General features: G+C 40.1%; 1 protein-coding gene across 9 annotated transcripts in view; it reads left to right on the top strand.

The window, feature by feature from the left end:
• The first annotated feature begins 1,888 nt into the window (after window positions 1–1,888).
• The window catches only part of FREM1 (FRAS1 related extracellular matrix 1), a 183,025-nt gene continuing 168,658 nt past the window's right edge, over window positions 1,889–16,255 (top strand). For 3 of the 9 annotated variants that reach the window (XM_053572323.1, XM_053572341.1, XM_053572352.1), the window contains exon 1: window positions 1,890–2,167. The gene's annotated coding sequence lies outside the window, so the exon portion shown is untranslated. Of the gene's footprint in view, window positions 2,168–16,255 lie in introns of all 9 variants that reach the window. The other 6 variants (XM_053572312.1, XM_053572332.1, XM_053572360.1 and 3 more) reach the window with 4 other exon arrangements.

Below are 16,255 nucleotides of genomic sequence, written 5' to 3' on the forward strand. Positions count from 1 at the left end.
GAAAATATAAAGAGCAATTTATTTGTAAAAAAAGGTACTTTAGATTTAGGACATTTCAGCTAATCGAACTCTAACTGTCTCTTTTAAAATATGTTCAATACAATTAGGTCAAGCATCATGTAATATAATTAATTTTATAAAAATTATTTTACTTGCAGATACTTTGAAATATGTTACAATTTAAGTTTGTTTGTTATTTTTGCTTAGTATGATGAAGTTATTTTTCCCATAGAAGTAGTGTAAAGCATTTATTTCTGTTTCTAGACTAATTCATAATATCTGGACTTATTTAGCCTAGATGGTGAATACAACCACCTATACACAGTATACCATTCCTTGTTAAATGGATCCTGAGTCTCAACTAATTGGCTCTGAAAGCATCCTTATTCTTTGTAGGTGAGACATTCACAACCTGGGTAATTTCAAAATTCAATTTGAGAACACAACTGTCTGTTATGTTGTTTGTAACTCTCATTATTAAAGCTTTATTTCTTCCCTTTTCAAGATGAATACATGATGCACACATTGGTACTTCTTCATCAATAATAATAACTGTATTTAGCAAATAATGTTTGTTTACTTTTAAAGAGCTTAGTGATTCTTAAGTTTCACCCATTTATTCTCAGAGCGAATGAAGTGAATCAGGGGGTTCTCAGATTTTTTTTTCCAGTTTTTGGCTGAGGCTGGGCTGGAACCCACTACCTCCAGCATGTGGGGCCTGCACCCTTCTCCTTGAGCCACAGGCACCACCCAGGGATTCTCAGATTTTAAAGCTTTGGTGACTTTGAGTAAGTGTATATGCACCACTCTTTGCCAAAGTATCCACAAATAAATTTTTAAAAATAAATTCATTGTTTTTCTTTCTTCCTTTGCATTTTAATTTCTTTCCTTTTTTACCTTTTCCCTTCCTTCCTACCTTCCTTTCTCCCTTTCTTACATACTTGTCCCTTCTTTTCATTTTCCTCTCTCTTTTTCTCACTGCTTCCAAGGACAGGGGTTCGCTGTGGTGACTTTGTCAGGGGAAACCACTGTCTAGGTTGAGTTAGAGAGTCTTGAATTTTGAGCTGGGATTTAGAATAGCCAGACATGTGTTGAAAGGACCAACCTGGGCACAACAGTGTCAATACAAAAAGTTTTCCCTAAGTGAGATAGTATTTCAACTTCTCTATTTATGGTTAACTTAAAAGTTAGGCAGGTGGTATGCCATTTCTTTTTCTGATGGGGATGAAATACAGGGAAGCATTTTGTGAAACACTTGCTAAGGACCAAGACTTTCACGCACCACTGAATCCTGATAAGTTTAACCAAATGAATCTTTGTTGAGAGGCTAGTTCTTGCCCTGTGATGCACCTGAATCAATGGATCACAAACTATAAGCAGATGGGACCAGATTAATGGGGCAATGGGGCTTTGATGGATTTTCAAAGAGAACCAGACACAAAAAGCCTTATAAATGCAAGAACTAAGCTAGTTCTTAAAGACAGGCTCCTAGAATCAAGTTCCGTCTTACCTTTTCCTTTAAATGCCATGGCAAAAGTTAAAAGGGGCCTGTCCTACCTCCTTGTCCCTTCAGAATCCTGGGCATCTCCTCAGAAGTTGAATAAAAGCCTTTCTGCACGGGAATGTGTTTGAAGAAAAGAAGTGCAGGAAAAAAGTATGCTTGAAGGGTCTAAGGATGTATGTGGGTGGGGGTGAGTGTTGGTGTTTGGGTGCCTGTGTGTGTGTAACGTATGTGAGTGAGTGTGCACATGTGTGTGAGGTGTGTCAATGTGTGTGTATGCCTGAGAAGATGTTTGCTTGTGTGTGTGTGTGTGTGTGTGTGTGTGTGTGGTGACTGTGTGCTGCGGGTGGGAGAGGCTGCTTCGGCTCAGCCAGTGGCAGAGCAGTTAGTACATAACTAGTAGTGAGAAAGGAAGCTGGGGAGAGACTAGGAAGAGAAGCGACCGACCTTGTTCACAAAAGCTCAGTTTTGTCCCTGCGGACCCAACAGCAGACAGGACGCTGAGCAGTGAGCGGTGAGCAGTGGCTCCCTGCCAGGGAGGTCGGCAAACAGTGGAAGGCATCTTTACCTTGCCCTTCTCAGGGGGAGTCCTGAGGCTGGGCGCTCGGGAAGTTTGCAAAGCCGCAGCAGCAGCCTTGGAGGAGACCAGCCAAAAGAGTGCAGTGTGTATGTGAACTTCAATTCTATGTTGTTTTGTTGGGTGGGTTAATGAATTTTTAGTACAAAGAAAAACTCAAACTCAGCTGACCTGAAAGACTAGAATTTCAGCTCTCTTTCTTGCCTGGGTTATTTTTCCTCCCCCTTCCCCTCAAAGCCCTTTAAACCAGATTACCGGGTCAGGGACGCTTATCCTGCTCACCGGTTCTAAGGGTTTCTAGCTTTTTGGCTTGGGAAGGAAAACCACTGCCACTAAGTATCTTCTTTATGTGCTTCCTCAAACCCTGGCTGGGAACGTTCTGTCAGCAGACTGCCCTAGGCTTGTTTGTGTAGTATCCTTAACCCCAAGGAACAGGGCAAGAAGTCGGCAGCACCCGGCTTGCAAAACTTTAATTCTCTTGTTAACTCAGAAGGTGGTAATATGCAGGTTAACAAACCTAATGCCACCAAGGGGCTTCTTTTTATAACTGGACACAAGTTTCTAAGTCTCTTCTGAATCCATCCCCAATGGCACTCACCAATAAAATAGATGTTTTTTTAATTTTACAAAATTTCCCCTGAATCTAGAATGTTTCTCCTCAGCTAAATGAAACTGCAAATGGAAAAGATGTAAAAATTAACAAAACAGGTAAATCCTTATGGTATAAAAACATAGAAATTTGGATGAGATAATTTCTGAATACCTTTGCTTTAGTTTAATTATATTTGGATATATATTTTAAAGACATGATTTCTGTTTTATGGGGATGAGCAATAGTGTTTGGGGAAACACATTGTTCTGAAGTAGACTGATCTTTAGGCTTTTTCTGCTGATTACTGAAATTTGGTCTAGTGACTTGGTGCTATAGGAAATAGTTTCTTTAAGTTTTCATCTGGCTTGCAGAAATCATTATCAAGCTGTTTAATTTTAGTTTCCGTTTTTTTTCTTTTTTTTTTTCCAAGATTGCACCCAGTCTTACTCTGTGGTGTGCATTACAAAGCTTAGAAAGAGCATTTCCGGGCTAGCTGGTGTTTGTAGCCTGGGATTGCTGCAGAGATTAACCTCTTCGGGTCTGCTTCACATACCAGACCTGACCTAGAAATCCAAATGCTGTTCAGGTTTCTGCTCTGGAAAGCTGGTACTGCTCTTCCTGGCTCTAGGTAAAGCTTGAGAATTGCCCTGTAGCTCCCTGCCTGTACTTGAGAAAAGTACCTTCTGTGCAACTCTAGGAAAGTGCTAACTCCTCTTGTTTGTTCCTTCCATCAGGCGTCCTCAAAACTTAACGCGTATAAAACACCAAACACACATTTGGTGCAAAGGCAGGTTCTCGGTCCCCAGCTCCAGAGCATTTTAGACCTGGGGTGGGGCCATCAATCTGCTCAGATGATTCTAACGCAGGTGAGACCATATTTGGATAAATATTTGTTCATATTGTCCTTGGCAGCAGAATTCTTGCCATGTTCTTGGTTAATATTAAACCTCACATCTAAATAACCTGAGTTCGAGTTGATGCCGAACGTAACTTGTGTGCAGTGTGGTTTTGCATGCTTGGCTGACAAACCAGAGCTAATCAACCAGCTTTCCCACCAACTGCATCTTTTTTTTTTTTTCTTGTTCCCTATTCCATCTCTCTTTTTCATTCCCATGAATGAGAAAAAAGTTGGGCAAATGTCCCCGAATGTTGTTACCTTGCTTCTACGTTTTGGTTTATTTGGCCTGATCTGCCCCCACAGGGCTAAGCAATGTTTGTCTCAGAAACTTTAAACCCAGGGCTGTTCTTAATTCTTTATCAGCCTCCTGGGGATACTAGGCTTTTGGGGTTGGGCTAGCCTGGGTTGCACTAAACCAAGCTGGATTTCTTGGAACTATTCAAGAGGAGTCTTATTCTTAGAAACCAAGTTTGGACTGGGCCAATCCACAGGGATTAGGAGAAACAGGAAGTGAGTCCTCCATCATGTTAAGGTCATCATTTGACAACATCTGAAAGCCAGAACTCAGCCTCTATCCATCCCCACATTGTATGGCAATTAACATTTGCAGTAAAGAGAAAGCAGATGTGTTCATCAGAGCCCCTTCCTTTCTTCCCTCTCCTTCTTCCAAGAACCTATTTGAGGGGACCTGTGATAAGCCTGGTTCAGCACTAATTTCTGAGGATTCCAAATGACCAGTGTGAATCGCCCGTGCAGGTCCTGGTTCTCCTGGCGTTTCATACCCTAGCTGTTGCTGATCAATCTTGGATGAACCACCCAATTCCTCTATGCATCACTTTCTCCATCAGTGAAATAAGTTGAATTAAATAAGTTTTGTTATCTTTTCTAGCCCTGCACTCTGATATTGGTGGATATAACTCAGTCTCCTAAATGCAGTTCTTACTATAAGAACAGACACAAAGATATAACTTACTGCTTTTCTTCAGAAATTTTCAAATGTATTTCTTTCTCTGAAAGGACCACTACCACTGGTATCACTGGCATATTGAATTAGACAAACATGACCTTTTCAGAGTACACAAGCCGATCCTCACAATAGGATCCGGTAACTTTCCAGAAAGGCTGTTTCCCTGGGCCGGGTTCCATGGGAGGGCAGCCTCTTATCTAGTCTGAATCTGATGTTGTTGCTGCTTTGGAGAGCTGGGTGGTCTGAACAGGGCATGACAGCTCCCCTACAAGCACAGCTTGCAACCTGACCTTTTCATTGGAGGATTCAACAGCTTAGTGCTGCCAGGTGAGAGGCTCAGAGAACTTACAGGGGCTGGAAAAAACAAAACAAAACATCAAACCAAACCTCTGCTCTCTAATGAACTGTTGTCTGTACTCTATTTTGTCTGTAAGGTAGAGTCTCTTGCTGTGGTGACTGGGGCATCATTTCAAAGGGCTCTAAAACTTGGCCAACAAGATAAGAAATTATAGCTGTGATCCGTGTGTGGTTTTCTGACAAATGTAGCCTCCAGCTGTGTGATGATACTGTGTTTGGGTAGGAAACCATTGGCTGCAAGACAGAGTATCAGGGTCTTGCAGAGTGAGCATACTTTAAACCAAATGTTCTTTGTTTCTCACTGGTGAGTTTTTATAAGAGAAGGCAAAAATAGTTTATACCTGCCTATTTGTGGGGTTGATGATACTTGGTGATGATGCCCCAAATGCTCCTTTCATATTTCATCCAAAGGCTGCTAAGATTGCAAGTCACACTTCACTGTCAACTTTATCCTTAAAACTTTCCTGTCTGGCTCCCTAGACACAGGGCCTGGGCTTCTGTCTCCCTGGGACTTAACTCTGCATTCTCTCAAGGCTTACCAGCTGCCCAGTCCTCACGGGTGCTCCCTGCAATTTTCTCTTCAATAAGCTACCACTTAATCTCAAGGTCATGCTTAGGGTCACAATATCTTCATTCCTCCGCTTATCTTACCCATTAGCACAAAATTCTTCACTCTATAAATTATAAACCAAAACAATTACAAAGCTAGAAAAATTTCAGAAAGGATAGAAATCCCCATATAAAACCTCATCCAAATGTTTAAAAGTTGGTAGGTATTTCCTATCAAGTACCTTTTATAGTCCAGACTTTTTTTTTTTTGTAAAAGTGATCCTACTCCTTACAAAGGCAACAATTTAACAACACAACAGCAATACTTTAAATCTGTTTTATATAAAAATTTTCTTTTATTATAACATGGTAGGATATTTTTGTTGCATCCAGTAAACATTGTTTTGAAACCAAAGGTAGCATTGATACAAGAGTCTGAAGGTTAAATCAAAGATGTAGTAGAAATAAAAGAATGGCCTTTAAATAAATTTCAATGGGGTTCTCATCCTAGGTCGCCATGTTGTTTGGTTCAGTTAGGTGGGCCGAGTTTTTTAGCCATTTTCCTCAGAAGTAAAATGAGGGAATTAATACTTATCTTACTAGATGTTTGTGCATGGTGCATGAATATAAGTGTTCAATAAATATTTGTTCTTTGGGAGAGGGCTAATAAAAATGCGAAGGCTATAGAGAAGCCAACGTGTAGCAAGCTACATAATTTATAGGTGAAAAGATTAAAAAAAAAAAGGTAGAAATAAAGCCTTATTCCAGATCCCACTGACACAGCAGAACAGATCTCAACTCCCCACTCCCTGGCCTTTAATCAGCAGCCCAGTTGTCACTTAATTATTTCTCATGGACTGAAAGCCTAAAAAGGATCCATCGGCTTACAGACTACCAAAAGCGATTAGTGTGGCCAGACCAAGGGCAATGTGGAAATCATTCTGTCCTCATCTTTTCCTGACTCTCTAGAATCAAAGATTTTTATAGCTGTTTCAGATTAATATAGAAGGAGATAATTCATCTTGTTTTTGTCAGGATTTTGCTCCATTGTAGCAAGGGGCCCAACCTCTGGGGGAAAATGTTAGAGAATTTGAAACTCTGGGGTTGCCCCATAGTAAAGCCTATGAGCTATCAACAAAGGAAGGACATATCCATTCAAACTTGTGGAGGCACCTGCTCGCTTTCTCTCTCTCGTCTACCATTTCTTATAAGCCTGGTGTTTGCATTGGGGTTAGTCACTCAACTGATACTTCTTGAGCTTCTCCATGCAAGACTCAATGGCCAGCATGGAGAAACTTGGGTGAGCAGAACAGTCATGGATTTTGTCATCAAGGAGCTTACAGACTAGGAGAGAGGGCAGGCATTTCTTTTAAATGGTTAAGAGTAAATAATAAAATTCCTGTAGGTGTGTATCTTGAGATCCTACCTGAGCTGGTCTGGTAGATTGAGACCTGAAGGATGGGTAGAATTTAGCCAGGGATATGGCCTGGTTGGTGGAAGCAGGGAAAGGGCATTCGTGGTAGATGGACCAGACAGCAGGTGCAAAGGCTTGGAAGCTGGGGTGCAGGGCAGTGAGTTTAAGAAAGGCAAGAAGGGCAGCTTGACTAGCACGCCAATGACAAGGGAATTCATGCACAAGGAGGTTGGAGAGGTGAGTAGGGGGTAGATGTTAAGGGAAATTTAGCCTCATAGTTCAAAGGGACCCTAGAAAATACCTAATCCCCCTTCCTCCTTTTTTTTTTTTTTTTGTGCTTTTTTTTGGCCGGGGCTGGGTTTGAACCTGCCACCTCCGGCATATGGGACCGGCGCCCTACTCCTTGAGCCACAGGCGCCGCCCCCCCCTTCCTCCTTAAAACAAAAGAACCCATGTTCTGTGTCTAGACCTCAGTCCTTGCCATTATCAGACAGCACTGAGGGAAAGTTCTTTCTGAAAGCAAGTTGAGGCTTCTAGCCATTCTCCCTGGTTCTGCACCCTAGAACCAGAGAGTAAAGTCACTCCTCCTTCAAATGTCTGGAGACAGACTGTTATTTTTTAACTTCCGCCAGAGCGGATCTCCTCTTCCTCATACACATGCAATGGATTTTTGGAAATAGAGTTAATAACTTTTGCTTGTGAAAAGCTAGCTTGCTGGCTTGAACGTGTCATTCCAGCCTTTGATTATTAAGACTGTGAATCTTGATTGTGTCCTCAGTGATGACAGTTGATCCTTTTAGATTCGTGCTGTCTGTGAATTGAATAAGCTTATCTGCTATATCTTTGTTTAAAGATTAAGAAAAATTTTTAAACAGAGAGAACTAAAAACAGAGCTATGGGACCTAACTCTAGATGTTTTTAAAAAGGGAAATGATGTCCCTAAAGCTCTCTTTAATTTTTTTTTAAAGAAGCAGGCAGTCGCTAGTTTCTATAACCCCAAATCATAGAAATGTCTAAGTTTTAATGAAAAGTGTTCAGTGATATCAACGTGTCAGTGTTTAATGAAAAGTGTTCAGTGATATCAACAAGAAGGCTAAAGGCACAGCAATTTCTGATTTCATTCACTGATACGTATGTTGAATGCAAACTACATGCAACCTTTAAAACAGAGCTAAATAGATTCTCCACCAGGTAGGGTGTGAGAAATGCCCTGTGAGGAGTTGAAATAAGATAGGATTCTTCTGCAGTGGCAGGAGGGGAGTCTTTCCAAATGGAATGATCAGGGTTTAGTGCAGCCTCCAGGAGGCATTCCATGAAGGGTTATTAAGTGGGAGGATTTCAATAAGGATGGAGCAAAGTCATTCAGGGGTATATAAAATAGCCCCTTTAAACATGAATTCATTGTCATTTAATGCAATGGGACATAATGACCCACTGTTCCCCAGCAGTCAAGGCATCAACAGTCCATTTCAAATTACAGACACAGTTGCCTTTTGCATTCCTCATCTTTCATTCTTCTTACTTTTTTTTTCCTTTAGTATTTTCTTTGTTCTAAGAAAATCAGCTTCCTCTTAGCCACATGTCATGGCTCAGTGACTTTGATCTCCTCAGTGACTGTGGCCTCTGCAAAGCTCCGCCTATGCTCGTGTTTTACATCTGAATGAAGCCACACAGCTTTTAATAAAAATGATTTTACTTAAATATTAGGAAACAGTCACTGTCTCAAGCCTTTAGAAATTTTGGAATTGTAAAAAAAATACCTGCTAGAGGTACTGATTGGTGATTAGACGTCTACTTCAGGGTGTTTTATCAATAGAAGAACAAGAGTTAAATGGCCTTAAGAGTTGACTACATTAAATAGTATTCAAAGAGTTTAAAATTGCATTTTATATCCTTTTTTTAATCCTGTTGATTATGCAACCATGTCAAGACCTCCTTTTGGTTAGTTAGCTGATCTTTCAAATTACTATAGCGGAAGAGAATAGAACAAAACCTATAGCCACAGAGACCCACAGTTAAAAATCAGTTTATAATGCAATCTGGACTTAAGAGTTTGGCTGCAGGATGGAGTGACAGGGAAAGTTCTTCAGGCGGGACTAGCTTTGCACTTTTATAGAGTCTTTCAAAACCCCCAGGTGGAACCCATTTTATCTTTCTCTCTTTGAGCCTGTGTGGTGTGAACTTGACTGCCTAAGCCAGGAGGGAGCATTGTGTACCATTTCCCATTAAAGATGCATTGATTGCTACTGAATTGTTTTATTGGGAACTATTAATCTTCATTTGCCCCCAATAAAGAGACATTTCCTGATCTGTGGCTTTGTAGATTGCTTTGGTGCTAGGCCCCCCATGGAGCATGGAGATGACAGGTTATAGGATTCACTGGTAGGGGTACTCTGGGGTCCTCAAGTACTCTTTCCCCACTTTTGCCTATGTTGATAGTGGCAAATGATGACAGCCATGTGAGCTGAGGAGACATGGGCAGAATCACACAGTGTTTCACAGCAGTGCTGAGAGGCATCAAATCTGAATTTTTAGCTTTGTGGCCAGAGAAATCTAAAATTAAGACTTGAAGACAATGTCATGGTAAGGAGCAGAGGTGCCAGGAGTGATGGTGGTTGAATCTTTCTATCAATTAAAAAAACAACAACCAAAAATATCTTTACAACAGTTCTGTGAAGTCAAGGTTACAAATCCCCACTATGCAGTTGATGAATTCAAGGCTGAGAAATCTAAATAATATACATTGTTGTTTGAGGTTCTTTCCACCGACACTAAAGTGTTCAAAAAGTAAGCAATGTAGTCAAAGTGTTCATCCTTAGTTTATGTGTTTAAATGAGATCTGCCTATGAGTGAATGGATTGCAGGTTACATATTATTATCATGCTTTCTCTTTATGTTATAAAAAAATCTATTTTGTTATTAAAAAGCAATTGACTTTTTTCTGTCAACAGATTGATGTTTTTTTTTATTATTGAGTAGAAAAAGACAGATTGTTTATCGCAAGGAGAAGGCTGGAGGTAGTCAGATGAGCAGAAATGAACAAGGTCAGAGTCCATGAACATGATAGGAATTGTTATGGGGGTGTGGGAAAGTGGCCATTGTTTCACTGGAGAATTTTATTTTATTTTTTAAAATTTTTATTGTTTCAGGTTAATTGAGGGTACAAAGAATTAGGTTGCACTGTTTGCATTTGTTAAGTAAAGTCCCTCTTATAATTGTGTCATGCCCCCAAGAGGTGTGCCATACACCCACAATGTCGTGACCCTTAAGTGGGAGCACCATCATCCCTCTGCCTCCTCCCCCTCCTGGCTGCCCCGCTCCCTACTCCTCCACTACCCCACTCCTCCCCACTTCTTCTACTCCTGCACCCCTAACCCTGAACTGACCTGAGTTTTCTCTCATGAGGGTATTCATTGGATCATCTACTGGCTTCATTCTAGAATTGAATACATTGGATTCTTGCTTCTCCATTCTTGTGATGCTTTACTAAGAAGAATGTGTTCCAACTCCATCCAGGTTAATACAAAAGATGTAAAGTCACCATCCTTTTTAATGGCTGCATAGTATTCCATGGTATACATATACCCAGTTTGTTAATCCATTCCTGGGTTGGTGGGCATTTAGGTTGTTTCCACGTTTTGGAAAGTTGAGCTTTCACTGAAGAATTGATAAGAAGTAATTGGTACTTTAGAATCAGAGGGGATTCCCACTGTGGGATGGTGTGAGATTTTTAATTTACAGATTAGAAGGTTTGAATTTTTCTGCTTTATAGCAGATGATTAAGTAGATAGCCACAAATATTCTCATATGATCAATAAAGAGTTTGCAAGTAATGATTTTAGGGAGATCTATTACTTCCTGCCTAAACCCAAGTACTCATCTCTATCTCATCTTGACATATCATATTATGAAAATAAAAAGAGTGAAGAAACATAGCCTTGTGAGTAATAAAATTTACTGTTATTATATATAGTTATATAATATATAGTTATATATAATATCTATATATTATACCTTTCTAGATAATTATATATTAATATATTAATATGTATTAATATTTATATATTATAATATAACAATACATTGATATAATATATTAATAATTAAAATATATAATATATTATAATATGTAATATATTTTAATTATAAAATAAATATATTATATTTTTATTTTATAATATATAATTTTATAATTTATAAATTTATATAATTTTATATTATAATATATAATTTTAGTTTATATTATAATATATTATACGTATATATAATATATATAATATATAATTATATATAATACATTATATAATATATATATTTACTGCATCTTTAAAGATTCACAGCAAGAGAAAAAGTTAAAATGCAATAGAAACTAGTCATAGCACAAAATTGTACTAACAAAACTTTCTGCTCTTTCTTTCATTTTAGACTGTGCTTCCTTTCTGACAGTGATGGTAATTCAGGAAGCTGCGGGCTGTTGTACGCACTTCTCACACATGTGCCTGGCTTCCTAGGGATGGCCATCCCGGCTAGGCTGCGAGTGGAAAGCTCTTCATGTTGCCTCGCTTGGGGCTTCTGCCTTTCTGTACCCTCAGTGTCAGGCCCTGTCTGTCTTGGGCCATCCTATCCCCCCTCCTCTTCCCCAGCCTCCCCTGGCCACCTCTGATGGGTCTTGCTTCCAGGCTCTTCCTGGTGCTGATGTTGGCAGTAGCATCCTCGGCCCTCGGCCCACCCCCGGCTCCCCTGACTGACAGACTTACAGTGTTTGATGAGTTTTCAGATGTGCCAAAGAACTTTGGTCACTAAGCCTCTTTTATGTCATTTTTATACTTCAAAGAAAACAAAGTGCAGTTATTTACAGCACTAGTTCTCAATTCTGCCTGCTCCTGGAGTACTTTTGAATTTGAGTGCCTGGGCCAACTCTGAAAAATCAAATCAGAATCTCTGGGAGCGGTGCTTGGGTGGTGGGAACGTGAAGCTGTGGAGGGGGTTTGCTAGTATGTGTTAAGGGCAACTCTTTCATCTTGGTGTTTCTCATTAACAGCTTGGACCTCATAGGCCCTTGTGAGGGCGGCTGTTTCCTTCTTTCCAAAGCAGAGAGGGGTGGAGTGAAGCTGTGGAAGCGAGGTTTACTTTGCAGGCCCTGGGAGTCAGCCCCACCATGGAGTCAGCACAAGTCCAGGGGCACCGTTCACACTGATGTCTGTGGAAACAGGGTAACTAGTGTCCTGGAATTTGTCACACCGAATTGAGGAGTCTCACCACCTTCGGCTAACACTGTAAAGAACAAATATGATAGTATATTTTTCCATGGAAGTACCTTCTACCATGATGAGTTTCTGCACTGCCCAGAGACATTGTGTCTTGGGAAAGTATGTTTCCACTTTTAGACAAATCTTGCAAAGCAACGTTTTGAATGTAGCCTATTTGTGTCTTGGAGACTCTAAGGAAGTGTTTTGGCGAAGACTGCTTGTGTGCGCCATAATTTTGCCTCTTTAGAAAAATTTCTCTGAATTATTGGTGTTTGTCATTCTTATATGATGTCATTCTTTTACATTACTACATCCTCCTGCACATTTACTCAACAATAAGGCATCTAATCAGACATTCAGATCACTTATTCACCTACTTTATTTACAGCCTGGTGATGTTTATGGAGATTTTGCCTTTGCCCAAGTGAAGCATTTCTAATCCCACTGCCTGAGAACACCCTCGCCCAACCCTCCCCAGCCAACCCCAAGTTCTGCCTAAGTAAGCAGATTAAGTTTTGCTTTTCTTAATGCGATTAAGCTCGCTGAGCCACGACTACATCAGGGACTCAGGCATTTGCAGCAGGACTTACCCTGGCAAGAGTGTGCAGTCATACTCTGTGTTGGGGAGTGTCCTCTGTACCGCCTGAGTGGCATTTGAGTAGCTGGGGACATGCAGATCCCCCAGAAAGGACAGAACTATGGAGCCTGGCTGAAAGCACGCTCACGCTCCGTCCCCTCTGTCTCCAAATGCCAGGAAGGGTGATAAGCAGGCGCTCTCTGCAGTTTGCCTTGTTTCTTTTCTGTTGCTGTTGGTCCTGCACTGCTCTAGAGAAAATTTTCTCTGCTCTGCCCAGTGTCACAGGAGAGTCAATTCTACCTCAATCATAAGGCATGCCAAGGAATGGCTCAACTAATGAACTTTTTGTCAATTCATAAGCTTAGTATTTTAGAAGTTTTATGTTTATAAGAAAATTGAGCAGAAAGTTTAGAGTACCAGGACATGTCCTCGTTTCCACCCCTGAAGTCCCCAGCACCCCTATTTTGTATTAGTGTGGTACATTTGTTACAAAGGATGGACCAATTATTACAGCTAATGCCCATAGTTTACAATGGGGTTCACTCTTTGTATTGTACACTCTGTGGATTTTGGCAAATGTTTAATGACATATACATATTCACCATTAAAGTGGTAATTTTTAAAATAAGTTTTAGGAAAAGCTTTCTTCAGCAGGGTGATAAGGGGCAGGCAGGGAGCTAACTCAGGCTGGACTGTGCTCTGTGTGTGTGCTGGGGACTTTAATTTTCATTTATGTTATTATCACATTAGACCAGTGCTTCTCAACTTTCCTAATGCTGTGGCCCTTCAATACAGTTCCTGTGGGTTGCGACCCACAGGTTGAGAGCTACTGCGTTGGACTATTTTGACCCTGAAAGGTATCATTCACTGTCTTCATTTTATAGATGGGGAAATGGATCCTAAGCAAGAGTAAGGACCTTGCTCAAGGAAATGGCAGGACCACGATAGGTGGCACGGGATCTGATTGACAGTCCGGCCTCTGCACTTCCACTTCAGGTCTGGTCGTGCATCAGAAAATTAAGTTCTCTTACCACCTTTTCTCAGTACTGTTGAATCAGAAAATTATCTACAAAGCTTTTTGTAAAAAAGAAAAATTATAATTAAAAAAAATTTACTAAGATCTTCATCAAGCCCTGTTAAAGTTTTTTTTTCTTTTCTTTCTTTTTTTCAGAGACAGTGTTTTGCTCTGGTTGATTATAGCTCACTGCAGCCTCGAACTCCTGGGTTCAAGTGATCCTCCTGCCTCAGCCACCTGAGTAGTTGAGACTAGAAACATGTGCCACCATGTCTAGCTAATTTACTTATTTATGTTTTGTAGAGACTGGGTCTCACTCTGTTGCCCAGGCTCATCTTGAATTCCTAGTTTCAAGAGACCCTCCTGCCTTGGCCTGCCAAAGTGTTGGGATAAGAGGCATGAGCCATCATGGCCAGCCTGCTGGTTTTAAACAATGCAATTTTTTTACTCTATTACATCTTAGTATACAATGCTGTACTTTACTTTCCACACTCTGCTTGCACTGATGGAAAAGGCAACAGGTCCAACCAACTGTCTAACCTTTGACAAATCACTTAGCATTTGGGGGCCTCATTTTCTCCTCTTGATCACCCTGTGCTAGAACACAGAGCATGGGTTTCAGGCACCTGTCTAATGGACTTGGAATCACAGCTATGATATTGATTAGCATTTGCCTTGGACAAATTATTTATGTTTCCTTAGCTGCAAAATGGGAATGACAATGTAATCTATTCCATACCTTGTTGTGAAGATTAATGAGTTAAGAAAAGTGCCAAGCACAAAGTGTTTAGCACATGCTTATTATTATATGTTAACTTTGGAAAACTCCTCCTAACTCTAGAATTCTAGGGTTTTTTTTTTTTTTGCTATATTATGACTTAGGCTCAAACAACTTTGCATCTTTTGTCATTTCCCACCAAATCCTTAGGTCACCAAAATCAGTTCCTTTACAGCAGATCTCATAACAAAAATTGTGGTGGTGGTTGGTCTCTTTTCTGCTCTCTACATTCGTGACTTTGAGTTTCATCATTAGCTATGGCATGCAAGTAAGATGGTCAAGGTTACACAGCACAGCTTGGAGAGCAGAGCTGGATAGTTTTATTTATTTATTTTTAATGCCTGAGCAATCTTTTTCACAATGAAGTGTTTCCACCTGAATGGTGGAAGTTTCTTGAAGTGTATACTGATGAGTTTGATGGAATCATCCAAGCATTTTGCTCCTATTTCATCACCACATATACCATTTTGTGATTTTGTGTTGCAAAGTACCTGGACTCTTTCCCACAAAGTATCAGTCTCTCAAAAGTAGGGTTACCTGCCCTTTGACTTTATTTGCACAATGCCTCTCTACCCTTTCTCATAAAAAGCCTTTTGACAGGCCATCTACTTGACAATTCTCAGACTATACCACATTTTTTCTCTCCATCTTCATACATGTCCTTTGCTCTCCTTTCCACCTTTGTAAATCCTATTGATTCTTTCAAATTTAACTTTCTCTCCTAGAAAGCATCCCCTAGGCACAGTTTGTGTCAAATACTATCCTCCTATTTACTCCTGTAGCCACATAATCCATCCCACCATTATTGCACTTACCATGCTATTTGAACTATATGTTTACCTTTCTGAATTACACTACAGACTCTCTAAGGGTAAGAATTTTCCCTGTCTCTACAAAAAGTAAAAAAATTATCTGGGCATGGTGGTGGATGCCTGTAGTCCCACATACTTAGGAGGCTAAGACAGGGGGATCACTTGAGCCCAGGCATTTGAGATTACAGTGAGCTGTGATGTCGCCACTGCACTCTAGCTCAGGCAACAGAATGAGACCCTGTCACAAACAAACAAACAAAAATCCTGAATTTTTGGGTCTTTTTTGGTCTTTGTAATCCTAACACTTGGTGAAGCACTTGTTCCAGAGTGGGTACTTAACACTTGTACAATGAATGAACAAATGAATATGTCATATTCAATTAAAGAATCAGGCTGTATTCTGGAAGTGGGATTGGGTTCAAAGATGAATTCCTGAACATGATTTTATGTGAATTTAAACAGAATTTCACTTTTGGACAATCTGGTGTTTCATTTTGTAAATTAAGAATTATAGAATTCACACAAAAAGAAGGAAACTGGTTTTAGGCCAGGTGATTTTGGTAGGGAAGGCAGTAGGTGTGAGTTTGCGTACATACCTGTGCTAAGTCCAAGATAAAGAACGGAGTTTAGTTAACCACAGAGAATTGTAATTATTCAGTTAAAGCAGCCTGTTGTGAAAATTGGTATGATGCAACCCTTTGGCTGAAAGCAAAATTAATTTAAATGATGGCTACTTTCTAACTAATCTTCAAGGAAATGCTTTTGATGGTTTAAGAAGTTTTCATAGTCATTAAAAACAGAACTGTAAGTTGGGGCACAAATTTTTTTCTTCTGCAATCAGTTTTTTCTGCCTTTGAAGGTAGTTTTAGTAGAAAGCCTCTGTAGAGACAGGCCAGGTGTCTGGTTTTCAAAGGGCAGCCTGGAATTTGGGTTTCTGATGTAGACTCATTAAGTATGAATTTATTAGGC

This window comes from Nycticebus coucang, chromosome 2, assembly GCF_027406575.1.
Source record: "Nycticebus coucang isolate mNycCou1 chromosome 2, mNycCou1.pri, whole genome shotgun sequence".
Classification (NCBI taxonomy): Eukaryota; Metazoa; Chordata; class Mammalia; order Primates; family Lorisidae; genus Nycticebus; species Nycticebus coucang.